At 39.7% G+C, this 13,987-nt stretch overlaps 1 protein-coding gene across 2 annotated transcripts in view; it reads left to right on the plus strand.

Moving 5' to 3' along the window:
* Positions 1 to 689: 689 nt before the first annotated feature.
* The window catches only part of lepr (leptin receptor), a 50,441-nt gene continuing 37,143 nt past the window's right edge, over positions 690 to 13,987 (plus strand). The window contains exon 1 of one of the 2 annotated variants that reach the window (XM_035957368.2): positions 690 to 791. The gene's annotated coding sequence lies outside the window, so the exon portion shown is untranslated. The remainder of the gene's footprint in view (positions 792 to 13,987) is intronic. The other variant, XM_055004894.1, reaches the window with a different exon arrangement.

Raw genomic sequence — 13,987 nt, forward strand, 5'->3', positions numbered from 1 at the left:
GAAATGAAATGGATTTACACTCACAGCAGCTTTAAGTTTATTGTCTGTAGCAGCCCAGTGGACACTCCGTTCTAAACAAACAGGACAGATCTTTGGACTTCTGCCAACAATATCCAGTTTGAGAGGTTTTTCCTATCTTCTTGATAAATAACAAACTCTGGGTTATATCCCGGGGTTTGTTTGGCCTGGTCTGGATTAGAGTGGGTCAGTGAGGAGGCTGCTGTAAATGGCATGGCATTGTAACCAAAAGCAGTTCTTGGCTGGAGTGCAAATAGGAATTATGGGATCCAATATCACTGTGACACACAGTGCACACACACAACCACAGAAAACCCCTTTGTACCCCAGCCAGAGGGGAAAATTTGAGGTGACAGAAGGTAGGCTTGTCACTCAGCTCTTGTTTCTCTAAGTATCGGTGAAATCCCCTTGTGCACACACCTACAAATACACACATCCAGTCCGTGTACATGCACATAAAAATAAAGATGGCTTTTATCCAGAGAACTCTCATCCTCGTGCCATCTACACTTGCTTTTCACACACACCTTCAGATCCACAGATGAGTGCAAAGATAAACATGTAGCTTGCGTGGCTGCTGTGTATTCTGACACCGTGTATCAGAAATAGCCCCTCATGCCCAGAGACACGCTGTTCCACATAAAGCTCTCCATCTCTGGGACTTCATAATGGTACTTCCCGTCCTGCTGCTATGAGTGTTTAGGAAATCAGCCGGCCAGCAAACTTCATTTTTCATCTTATACTGCTGGAGGTCTCCTGGTATGGGGCAGATGGTGAGTAATTTTCAGTATTACAGACAGATAATATGGAACAAAAGCTGACAGGATGAATGAGATTCTTCACAAGATGCTCCCACCCACTTACACCATAACTGACATTCAAACTGATACCAGTTTGCTTATTGTTTTAATACTGACTCAGTGGAAATGTTCTTGTGGTTAGTTGGTTAGTTGTTGGGAGGAATAACTTGCAAACACTGAAATCTCGACCTTGTGTTTCCCTTTACTCTCTCTGAACTTCTTTTGTTGTGATAAAACAGCAATTGTCATCATTTCCGTTAATTAATTATCAAAAACTTTCTGTTGTAACAATGTGTCATCCCTCTGCTGCTTTCTCTCTCTACACTGTTCCTCCACCTCCATGTTTCAGTGACTTCAGTTTTTAATGAGGAATAAACAGAGATGATAACACTGCTATATCTCTTCCTGTAGCCAGAAATTAAATGTCAGAGGGACACAAGCTCAGGGGAAAAAAAAGAGTTTTTTCCGCATCATTCCCTTGCACCTGTCTGAACTTAGAAACTCATAAAATCATATGTAAAGAAACAGTCTGCCATTTAGAGAATTTTACTCATGTGTTTTCTTCTCAAGACTATAATGAGAAGATCTTTGATCGCTCAGCAGCTGCAGGCCAGATGTGTTTAGACTGGTTTAGCATAAAGGTGCTAAACAAAACTGAACATGCTCGCTTCAAAATTCAGCATTTCTAAAGCCCCCAACTAAACATGTTTGATCTTGCTCCTCAGAAATTGTTACAAAATTATGTGTAAAAATGACAAATTGAGATTTTATAAAGAGTCATTTCCAGAGCAGTTTTCTTTGCCATAATTCACAATGATTTTCTGGAGTTTTCCTGACAATTGTCCCTGTAAAATGTTTATTAGTGAAAATGTGGTGCGTTTTGTGAAAGGGATATTTTTTTGCTGTCATACAACCAAACCATGCCAATAAGTGTATTTGGACTCACATTCATCAGACAGATATTCCCATCAAGACAGCAGATAACCCGATTTTTCATAATGTCTTCTTTTAACAGAGATGTAATATTGTTGTTGTGATTTCTCTCAAAAGCAAAATGTCAAACTATTTCTTTAAAGTCTCTAGTATGGAGCTTCTACTGATGCTTTGTCAGCATCTAACCTTGATCTAAATTAGTCTTAATATCAGATATATTCAGGTATCAACAATCAACACAGCATCATTTCCCCAATATACTGCTGCAGCCACTAGTGTGGCTTTAGAATGACTCTTTGATTAAACGCTTTTCCTATCAGTTCTGAACATTATCTCAACAGAGGACAGTGCTAATGGCTAAGAAGCCTCATGTTCAGACTGCAGTCTCTGAAGTGTCACTAAAAGGCAAAGCCAGCTCAGATCAGGTGCTTTTTCACTTGAGCCTCAGGCAAAAGCTGCTCCGCCTGAATCGATCCACAGCCCAGTGATGCTCAGAGTGGGAGACTCCTGTGTTGTTTAATGTGTGGTTGAGCTAACAGCCGTGGTCATTGAACTGAGCTCATTTCTCTGCCAATTGCACCAACTGGTTTATTTAAACTTTAAGTGCTAAAGGTGACATTATGGTCAGAGACATCTCCATGGTGATGAGGGGCTGTTTGCTCAGTTGCAGCTTAGGGGCTGAATTTGCACAGAAGCTAAAGGTGTAAATAATTTGTTGACCTTCATGTTCTCACTTAAGGCAGGACCGTGGCTGCCATTGAGAATCCTTACGTCTTGTTCGCTGTCTTGCTTGTTGGTGCTTTCAGCAGCCATAATTCTTTGGAAACACTCATATTTGCTTGCATGTATGTTAAATGTCCATCTGTATGTTAAAAACAAAGCTACTGCCAGTAAGCGGTTCTGATTTTGTTATTGTTGAATGGAGTCAGTCTCACTGTTTCCTGCTGATTTCAGGCTTACGCAGCGCTGAGTCAGCTGGCTGCAAGTGGAAGCTTCATATTTAGTGTAAAGATGTGAGCAGCTTAGATATTTTCGTTTTACTCTTTGAAAGAAAGCCCAAAGAAAAGAGTGTATTTCTCATGCAGATAAACATCTTTATATGTGACTTCTAGGCCCACAAAAAGGGAAATAAAACAGTACTACTACAATTATCTTTATATTTCATGATAAATTCCTCTTTTCTAATAGTTTTGTGGAAATATAAAAGTATGCAGTCATGTCTTGAACACAGGAAAAATTCAGAGTTTGTCAGCTCATTTCCAGTTGAATTTTCTTGAAATGTCTGCTCCATTTAAAGATCCATCCATTATCTATTACCATTACACCACTTAATCCTCATTAGGGTCACAGAGGGGCTGGAGTCTATCCCAGCTGACTTAGGGAGAAAGCAGCGGACACTCTGGACAGGTCACCAGTCTATCACAGGACTACATATAGAGACAAACAATCACATTCACATTCACACCTATGGACAATTTAGAGTTACCAATTAACCTCAGCATGTTTTTGGACTGTGGGAGGAAGCTGGAGTAAACACACAGAGGGAGAACATGCAAATTCCATGCAGAAAGATCCCAGGAAGGCCGGGGATCTTCTAGTTGCAAGGCGACAGTGCTAACCACCAAGTCACTGTGCAGCCCTCCATTTATACAGAGCCGTTTAAAATTGCAATGACATCACTGAACAGTTAACTTAGTTTTTAAAAAATGCAAGAATTTAACAGCAATTTGGATGCTTTATTTTGGAAGTAATGAAGAGCAATCCTTAAAGTCCTGTCTGTAGGTGCAAAATCAGTTGGATGGTAGTTTTGAACGGAAGAAAAAAAGCTTGTATCAGCATAACTCCAACCAGATGTCCATTTTCCATACCAGATGACTGCTATTTAAGGTCACACAAGGCTCTTGACTGACACACATATGGACAAACAGTTTCCACTTTAGGCATCATATCTTAGGAATGATGGGACTTTCACCCAAAGTGATACTGCAGTGCCCTGGATTAAGACTTTGAGGGATTACAGAGACTTTTAGAATTTTTATTGCATTCCATCATGAAGCACAAGAGCCTCCACAGGCCAGACATGAAGTTTAGGAGAGGTTTGTTGTGTTTGTTGCACAGTATGATGACCTTCATTTCATCTCTCTGCCCGTCTACTTGTGAATCATCAGCTCATGCACACCACCCGCTAAGTACATCACTACCAATGTTCTGGCCTGTGCGACTGTCAACAAAATACTTTACCTCACTTGTTTTGCTGTGAGAATGTGGTTTCTGCTAATAATAATAACGCTGCTTTTAGTTATATAACAGTGGAAATATTCTGGGAAGAAAGACATCCAATTTGCATTTACTGAAAAATAAGAACCTCCAATGAAATGAAAATTCATTCCGAATGTTGCTTTCATTACACGTTTTACATTTTCTGTCTTCGCTGGCCTTTTCATTGTTTACTCTGTTACTTATCTTCCATGTATCTAATATATCTAATCTCACTCAGTTCCTGTTTCTCTCACTCTTAATTCACTCATAATTCACTCTCCCTTTCGATTTATGCTGATTTTTGTTACGTGATGTGTTTTGTGGTAGTCAGTGTCATTAGAGAACCTGAAAACACAGAAATGCACACATGTTGGCACAAACACACATATACAAACACACACACACACACACACACATACATCATTTTCCGATGCTTCTCACTCACTGCTGGATCTGAGAAGGTCACTGGAAAGGCCAATGCCACATTGAGAGCTGGAAAGCTGGGAAAAAAAGCAAGACGGAATCCTGACTGGAATATCAGAAACCTAAGATAAACATTCTGTTATTAGTGTGTTGCACTTATTAAAGAGAATCTTTTGAGTCTTTTAAAAAATATTTTAAAACCCTCTTTAATGTGGTCTGGCAGTTACCAAGGTTGGACTGTTATCTCTGAGCCTTATGTCAAGTGTCATTAGACAGAAAATAAACAAAGCACTGAAACTGAACTCAAAGTCATTTGGGCTTCAGGCTGCAAATAAGCAGAGACTGTGTATGAAACAGTGATTTTTTTTGCCATCTTAATCTCACGTGCTTATCAATCCCAAACTGAGCAAAGCAGTCGACGGTAACTGAGCTGCACCATGCAAACACCTCTGAGCCATGGGCTGTGCTGTGCTAGCAACCACCTGTGACTCAAATTGGTCACGCCCTTAACTTTGAATAACTTAAATATAATTTAGACTGATTTAATTTAACCCCTGGTCCACCAAACACACATAAGTTCAGATCTCTATTCATGACAGCTATAAATAGAGATCTTTTTTATATATACTGTATACTAGGCTGTAAATATGTTGATTGCTGCTGTAAACTTGGACATTTTAACATGGGGGTCTATGGTTGTGACTCACTTTTGGAGTCAGTCTCAAATGGCTATTAGAGGTACTGCAGTTTATAGCACTTCCACTTTGGCTTTATTTTTCACAACCGGGGGCTGCTATCTGCAAATAAACACCTTAATGTTTACCAATTTTTTGCCTGGAAAACTCTGTAATGGAAAATAAATAACACATTTTTCTGTGGTCCCAGCCGAGGGAACAGATGGAGAGATTTCATTCAGAAAAGTGTTGGAAGAAATTATGCATCATATTACTTAAATGACGCTTTGCCGGCAGGCTTTATAACCTCAGTGCTGTTGTTTAGAAAAATAAGAGAATTTGAGTAGTTCAAGGTGCCGAACTGACGCTCTCTCCTCCTCTCAGAGACATTAAGTGAGGGAGTATGACTCAAACAGACTGGATTCTATTACCTGCTGTTTGACGGATGTATACTGTTCTAGTGTGAGTAGGTTCTGAATGGAAACATCCAACAGGCACAAGCGGGTGGCTGGAGGGTTGTGGGGCATTGTGTAAATGATACTGTTTGGAAGCCCCACATGTTGCTCCTGTGCTCATATGAAACCCCAACTCCTGCATTTCTGTGTCCTTTGATTTCCCCAGTTGTCAGCAATGAGCTTAAAACTATGTTTTACTCAGATACTGAAAGTTTTATGGCTGCACTGGCACAGGCTATGAGACTATGTTTGTTGTTGTCTGTTCACTTGTGGACAGTCCACCCTGCATTTTATCCCATTTAAAGCTGCTGTTTCGTGGTCTAAAGAGTATCATTAACCAGTAAATTAGAATCTTGAATTGAGCTTGATTCTATAACAACTGTACCATCACATTAACTAAGGACCAGTATTGCAGTTTAGCTTGCTGTGTAAGTGAATCGGTATGTGGTTGTTCATTAAAGCTTCACAATCAGCATTTGTCTGTTCATTTATAACAGTGACTTTGTTGATATGATCATGTAGCTTTACTTGCCAAAAGTTTGGCATTGGATTTTGGTTGACTTATGAGTATGTGTTTGTAGCAGCTTAGCTCAGTCAGAGAGCTAAGACTTTCCTGTCAACCATGTGTTGCAAATGACCAGCTCCTTGATGTGTCTCACACAGTGTACGAGGTGAATATTTACTTGTTTTCCCCATGTTTAAAATGTAGCATGTATGTTCAAGTACCAGCCCTGGTGTGAGGAGGATTTATTTTTTGAACACGAGCATTGCTCAAGATTTTAATGACAAGCTTTACCTCTAATTCCTGACAAGTGAGAGAGTAGTTGTTCACAAATACTCAGACCTGACTCTAAATCATGGCAGTTCCATGACTGTACTTTACTTTAGATCACAAAAAATGAAGGTACAACCCAGGCAATCTAAACCAGAAGGCCAGGGCAGAGCTCGAGGTCCACCAAACACACATAAGTTCAGAGTAGTGAAAACAGGCTGGAGCATTAGAGCTAAACACACAAAGAGGATCTGGCAAAGCGTGGATCACAAGACCTACATGTGGGATATATACAGTGGGTCTGATGAGGAGAGTTGAAGTGGGTGGGAATGGACATGGAGACGATCATGTGATTAACTGGTAGAAAAACAGAGCAGGTGGGAGTGGTCAGCTCTGAAATGACAACACAGTTAGTGTATGGGAGAGAAAAAAGGCAGAGCAATGAATGAAGAAAAACATATGAGCTCAATCAGTTTGTAAAGCTACATATGTTTGATCATTAGACCAACAAACAACAGCTTTATTAGCTCATGATCTGTATCGGTATCAAGCATTTACAACCAGCATCAGAATTTGTTGTTGTCTTGATTGTACCTGCCATCATCAAAGCCCAGTAGAAGACGTTTGCAAAGTAACTGAGCTCCTAACCTGCATATAAAAACACTGTCTACTGATCAATCAGTTCTCTTAAGAAAATGGAATCACCGTTCAGAGAGGATGTTGTGGAAGAGTTTTAAGAGACCATTGAAACCCTTTGGCTTTCTTGAGGCCAGATATGATAGTAATAAAAAAGATCTTACTTATGATGTTTTAATATCGGATCTTTTCTTGCTCCCAAAACTGCTTAGCACCACCAGGACCACAGCTGAAAGAATAAGGCAGAAATTGTCCTATAAAACAATTAGAATACATCTGCAGTATATTAATTTAATTTATCACATTTACTCACACCGCAGGGATAGGGCAGTAATATTGATAAGCCTGTTAACTTTGCAAATTCACACAGTTTGCATTGTTTTCTGCCAGCTTTCCTTCCTGCTTTGGCTCCAGCAGCTGTGTTGCTTTTAGACTTTATGATGCTTTTCAACTCCTCACATTGGTTTAAGATTATAATTTGCTCTTTTGTGAAAGATGTGGCTCTAGATCTGTCTATGTTTGCATTTAGTTGCCTGGTGCCAGTAGCCTCACTTCAATATGAACACGCTCCTTACTAGAGTCGTGGGTTGACTTTGACGTCGATAAACAGCTCAGTGTGACCACGCAGTGTGAATGCGGTTTGACGCTGGATAATCTAATTTGTTGAACTTGTTTTGTGGTAGAGGCCCTAGATCTCTGTATGCAAAAGGGTTAGGTAGGACTGACCTGCCCTTTTTCTTGCTTTTTTTGAACCATTGCTGAGCTAATGGTACTGCTACTATCTATAGCTTTTGTCTGACTTGCTTGAGTTTACAGGAAAAAGTGGAGCTACAGCAAGCAACCTTTTACTTTGATGGATTTTACTCTCTATAATGTGATACCACTATCCAGAATTTTCATCTGCACAAACTGTTTTACAAAAATTGTCACTCACAAATTGCAGATACCATTTCCAAGTACTGCAGTCCTTTCTTATTTAATAGCAGATTGTATTTCTTTTGGCAAGTTTAATGTGCCAAAGCAAACATGAGAGAGGAACACAGTTAAAAATGACCTATGCTTTTTTCCTTATATGTTTGTATAAGCTTTCTGGATACACAGTGCATGTTAATATCCTTTTTTTCAGTTTCATTCAGTGCAACATTTATTAATTACAAACCTGATATTTCAAAATACAGTTGTGAAATTTCATTAACACTGTAATTGCAGCAAATTGGCTTTAAATCACTGCTAAACGAGACAGAATAATGATGGAAACTTGGGATTTTGCAGAGGGGCTGCACAGTGACTCAGTGGCTAGCACCATCGCCTCGCAGCTAGAAGACCCCCAGTTTGTTTCCTGGCCTGTGCCTGAGACTTTCTGCGTGGAGTTTGCATGTTCTCCCTGTGTGTGTTTACTCTAGCTTCCACCCACAGTCCAAAGACATGCTGAGGTTTATTAGTAATCCTAAATTGTGCATAGATGTGAACGTGAGTGTGCTTGTTTGTGTCTATATGTAGCCCTTCGCCAGACTGGTGACTTGTCCAGAGTGTCTCCTGCATTCGCCCTGAGTCACACAACCCTAATGAGGATAAAGCGGTGTATAGGTAATGGATGGATTGTTTTTACAGATCTAAAATCCACATTGCAGAAAGCAGTTTTAGAAGACATACTGAGCAATTCTCAGTTACTCAGTATGTCTTCTAAAACCCTAATCTGTTTTTAAAGCAGTCATAAGCTTATATCAAGGTGACAGAAGCACAAACACAATCTCGATCTGTTATCAGATCTCAGTCCTGTTCTTGACTCCCTTGCTGTAACTTTATTGTGCTGGCTGGGAGGAGGCAGCTCACTGGGTCTGAGATAATAAAACCTGATGACGCACGAGCTTGGTAATGGGACTCTTCAGCACTTTCTCTCTTTCAGCATTTCCCCATAATTCTTTCCATATTCTGCCTGAGAAGATGGAAAGAAGAGAGGTAGTCCTTTATAATCTCAAGGGAGAAAGTGAGAAGGGAGCTTTGCGAGCGTCTGAGCACATAATCTACTTGGTGTGGGAGAAGTGACAGAATGGTTGAATGTATCGCCGTTTCTGTGCATGTGTGCATGTGTGTGTGTGTGTGTGTGTGTGTGTGCGTGTGTGTGTGTGTGTGTGTGTGTGTGTGTGTGTGTGTGTGTGTGTGTGTGTGTGTGTGTGTGTGTACCCCAGAGAGAGGCTGGGATTGTGCCTTTATGAGTGACTCTGTCAGGCTTTGATGATGCGGTCGTGAACAAGATGAGAGTCAATTCGGCGCTGTCATGTCAACACATCATCGTGTGAACTGCTGTAGACTGTGTGCTGATGCATGTTCATATCAGTGTGTGTATAACAGAGAGAGAGAGGATGAGAGAGGTAGAAAAAGAAAAAGAAAAGAACAACCGCGAGATGACTAACATGTGCTCATCTCACCACAGCCAGGCCCTTTGCTTTGGTCCCAGCTCATCCACCCCACACGGCTTCATCTTGCAGCCTTGCTGGTGTTACAGCCAGATGTTATTCCCTCACATCTGGTAATAATGAGCGTTTTTCACATCATGCACCCGCAATTCCCAACAACACGGCTCTTCATGTTTTGCAGGCCGCTGATTGTGCCAGCTGATGGGTCACTAATAAGAGCCATTAAGTGTATTAGCTGCGGCTGTCTCGTTAATTCCTGAGGGCTGCTGCACACTCACACTGTTTCTTGCTTTCTCTCTCACATACACACTACATGCAGTATATTGGGTGGGTTAAGTGTGACATAAGTGCACACATGATCTCATTGGAGCACAGAGGTAAATCTGTTTCACGGAGACACAGGCGGAGGCCCTCAGAAGGAATATAATAAAGCAGAGCTCCGAGTAATGTTTATGTTCAAGATGATTCAATCTTTTGGCTGTGTTTTTTAATAAACTAAAGCACCTTGTAGTAAATGAAATGAAAGAAAATAGTGACCATGCCAAACAGAGTAAACCTCAAAAATATTCCACAGACACAGGAACCAGTCAAAGTTGGGCATTTTGTCTGATAATTTTGAATTTTTAAAAATAATTTCATAGCATTGTTGCAAAGCTTGTGTATTATTTATCGCCAGAGCTTGCTACTTTATTCTCAAAGAGCATTGTGTAGGGACCAGAGGGCAGACTGTTGGAGGGTTTGTCACTTGTAATTCCATAAAATAAACATTTCTAAACTCAGTCACATATGTTGGCATCTGGTTTAAATGCTGCTTTGCCATATGGTGGATTGCGCACATTCTACCACAACCTGCTGGGTTGGGTCACCTGACTCACTCTCACACTTTCCCTCTGCCTCTGCTACATTTTCTCCGTCTGTCTCTCGTCTCGCAGGATTTGATGTCTGGCAGGTGCTGCATCTCCTCCGGCTCTATAATAGAAGAACTGTTCGGCTAATTTAATAAACAGCTACTGAGCGGTGGAAAAAAACACAATTTTGCCTCATGAAAATATGCAAAATTTCACTGTATTTCTTGAACTGCCTAGATGTGCTCCAGACTGAAAAGTTTTTCCAGTATAACGGACATGAACATGACAGTGAAATAGGGCAGTGGAAACAAGGGAGGAGGTGAGGAAGAGGTATTTTTACACATTCTCTCCAGTGGGTCAAGCTTTATTGGTTGGGTTTTCAAATCTAATATTTAAAACCAAAATATTAACCGAACATACATCATTGCCAACTGTATTTTTCCCAGCCTCAGCAGGTCCTTGAATAGTTCTCATCTATGGCTGAGGGTACTTTCCTTCATGAAAACAGAAGAAGAAAATTCAGACCTATTAAATCCACATTTTATATGGTAATGTGAGAACAAACAGTGGACTTAAGGTTTCATGGTTTGCTAACACCCCCTTGAGAAAAAGAGACCACTGGATGCTGGCACGAAGATGTATTTTCAATTCTCAGAGCAAAAGCAAACAGAGAATCTGAAAAACACACCCAGAAATTACCAAAAATGACCTAAAGCAAGAAAATACAGTCCCATGAGCAGTGAGTAGCTCCAAGCCCAGTCTGTGCTTTCGTCACGTAACTGCTTTCTTCTTGTTCATTCGTCTTGAAACCGTTCTTGGTTTGCATAACCTCAGTTCCAAAGTGGCTATCATCAACAGATATTATTGTTTTCTGGCTGATGACTCCAAACTATTGGTCTGTTTTACATTACAGATATTGGCTGCATTAACCAGAACTCATAATAAAAGCAGTGTCAGCTTGTACTTCAATGCCACAGTCAGCAAGGAGACATGTGATACAGCTTTGCTCTGGAAATGTCATCAGACTCATATTTTGTCAGTGCAAACCACTGCTGATGTTGACGAGGATAATTTATGATATAAACAAGCGTGTATGCTCAAACTGAAGCTCACACTCAGCCATTATGTCCTTTTAAAGAAATAAACCAAAGAAAAAACATGAAAGATGACACAAGAAACCTGTGAACAGACAGAGGCATCTGTTTAACAAACTTTTATGACTTCTTGTACTCAGTAGGTTTCTGAGTGTGTGACTGCATTTCTCAGTAATAAGGATATTCATAGGGTGGCTCTGGGCGTAATGCCAAAGGAAATAAGGATGTCCAGTCCAAGGACCTTCCGCAAACACAAAAACACAGAGCTCAATAGTATAAATACCGGTATTCTAATAGTGGGAAGCACACTAAGAAATTCAGACACAAGGGTTTTCTAATCATCAATTAGCCTTTCAACACCATTAGCTAACACAATGTAGCATTAGAACACAGGAGTGATGGTTGCTGGAAATGTTCCTCTGTACCCCTGTGGAGATATTCCATTAAAAATCAGCCGTTTCAAGCTAGAATAGTCATTTACCACATTAACAATGTCTAGACTGGATTTCTGGTTAATTTAATGTTATCTTCATTGAAACAAATTGCTTTTCTTTCAAAAATAAGGACATTTCTAAGTGACCGCAAACTTTTGAAGAGTAGAGTATTTCAGTAAACATGGATTGAAAATACCTACAGTGGGACAATAACATAGCATGTTAATCAACTGTAAGCTTAAATAAGATTAACTCCCTTTTACATTTCCTTGTAGGCCCTGTAAAACACCATAATGAAACGCAGCTAAATCAAGTGATTGTTTCTAATAAACTCAACCTGAAATGATGAGTTGAATGAATGAGCAGCTGAGAGTTTACTCAAGTCATTAAATTGAGTTTATAAGAAACAAAAGTGGCACAGAAGAAGACTTTCCAGGATGCATTGTTGGAGAGATGAACTTTGTTCTCTCACATTTAGTTAATTTAACTCAGCTAGTTTTACTCCTAGAGGTCATGAGATGAGTTTGAGCTAATTTATCAGTCAAAGTGGAATTAACTGACATTTAATAATACATACGAGTACCCAGTTGGTCCACCTACTCTACATACTTTTCCTCTCATTGGCTTCTTTGATGCAGTCCTCCCTGAGGAACATGAGCTCCAGGAACATGACCCACAGTGGACACATTGGTAGTGGGTGCTGACTCCTCCCTGGTGAATGAATGAGTTTCAGTTGGAGCAGTTTGTTGTGGTTTATCCCATTAGGTATTGTATTGGCTTTGTTATCTATAGGTGGTAAATCATAGTGAGATGGCTTCTAACACCGTTATTGACAACTGCAGTCAAGTTTTTACAGCATACTAAGGTCTTTAGGAAGCACTCCTCAAATTTCACATACAGATTAATTTTACCTGTCATCAGGAGAGCTACAACACTGGTAAGAACTGGTGTATAATATTGGTCATGTCTGAAATGATCTTGGATGGTTGTAAAAATTTAAAATAAAAATCCTGTGTTACTAAATGATAGTGTGGATCAACTCATACTACTGTCTCTCAAAATCCCCCAACTTTACAGAATCCTCTAAAGTGCCCACTTGAGAGAATTCGTGAAACCAGTGCCCATAGCTAATGAGGTAATTCCTGTACAACGTGCCCTCTAACAATAACCCATCTTTCCTTATATCCTGCTTTATTTCCTTTCTTTCACAGAAAAGCATTAAAGACAGAAACGCACAAGATTTACAGTTTATTATATAAAATCCAGTTACAATGCATCCTTCAGTGATCAAGCACATTTAATCTGACCTGTGAACAAGGGTGCTGGTGAAGGAATCACATGGCAGCAGAATCACGAATGCATTTACAATGAAGAGATGAAATCATTCCCCACCGGTGACATCATCTAACCAGTCTGCAAGCATGACATCATCCTGTTGGTATGTAATCCCCCCTGAGGATGTTTTTTGCTCCATGTGCATGTGTTGAATTATTCATGAGTGGCTTCCCTGTCGGAGGCGGGGAGACATTTTTACACTGCGGGGCACAGAGGGCTGTTTGTTGGAGAGTCAGCTCATAATGTGGATAAAGTGTAAAGCGCTTGACTCAGCTGTGGTGAGGATACTGTAGCTCTGCTGTCAAATCATCCCCCTCACCAAGGATGGCACAGCATTATTATAAGGACCCTGAACTGATGTCTTGCAAAGTGAAAAAAAGTAACTAAATACATTTAATCAAGTTCTTCACTTAACTACAAAATTGAGGTATTCAATCCTTTGAAAATGTATGTTACTTTATGCTTCTACTCTCCACTTTTTAGAGGGATGTGCTGCAGTTTGTACAGGACGAAACACTGTTTAAATAGTTAATTTTACATGATTGTAATGTTTTACATTAAAGGTTACATAATATTGTGCATTCCTTTGTCATAAATTCAAATGTACATGTACATATACAGTGGGCTGAAACAATAAGTCAATTTCATATACAAATATGAACCTTTCATTAAATATGAGGTTTTATTGCTCACTAGATAGATAGATAGATAGATAGATAGATAGATAGATAGATAGATAGATAGATAGATAGATAGATAGATAGATAGATAGATAGATAGATAGATAGATAGATAGATAGATAGATAGATAGAGAATATTTATATAGCAGAACATGAGAAATAAAAAGCTGTAGAAACTGTAAAATGAAAAAAAAGAAAATAAAGCGTA

This window comes from Amphiprion ocellaris, chromosome 2 (assembly GCF_022539595.1).
Source record: "Amphiprion ocellaris isolate individual 3 ecotype Okinawa chromosome 2, ASM2253959v1, whole genome shotgun sequence".
Classification (NCBI taxonomy): domain Eukaryota; kingdom Metazoa; phylum Chordata; class Actinopteri; family Pomacentridae; genus Amphiprion; species Amphiprion ocellaris.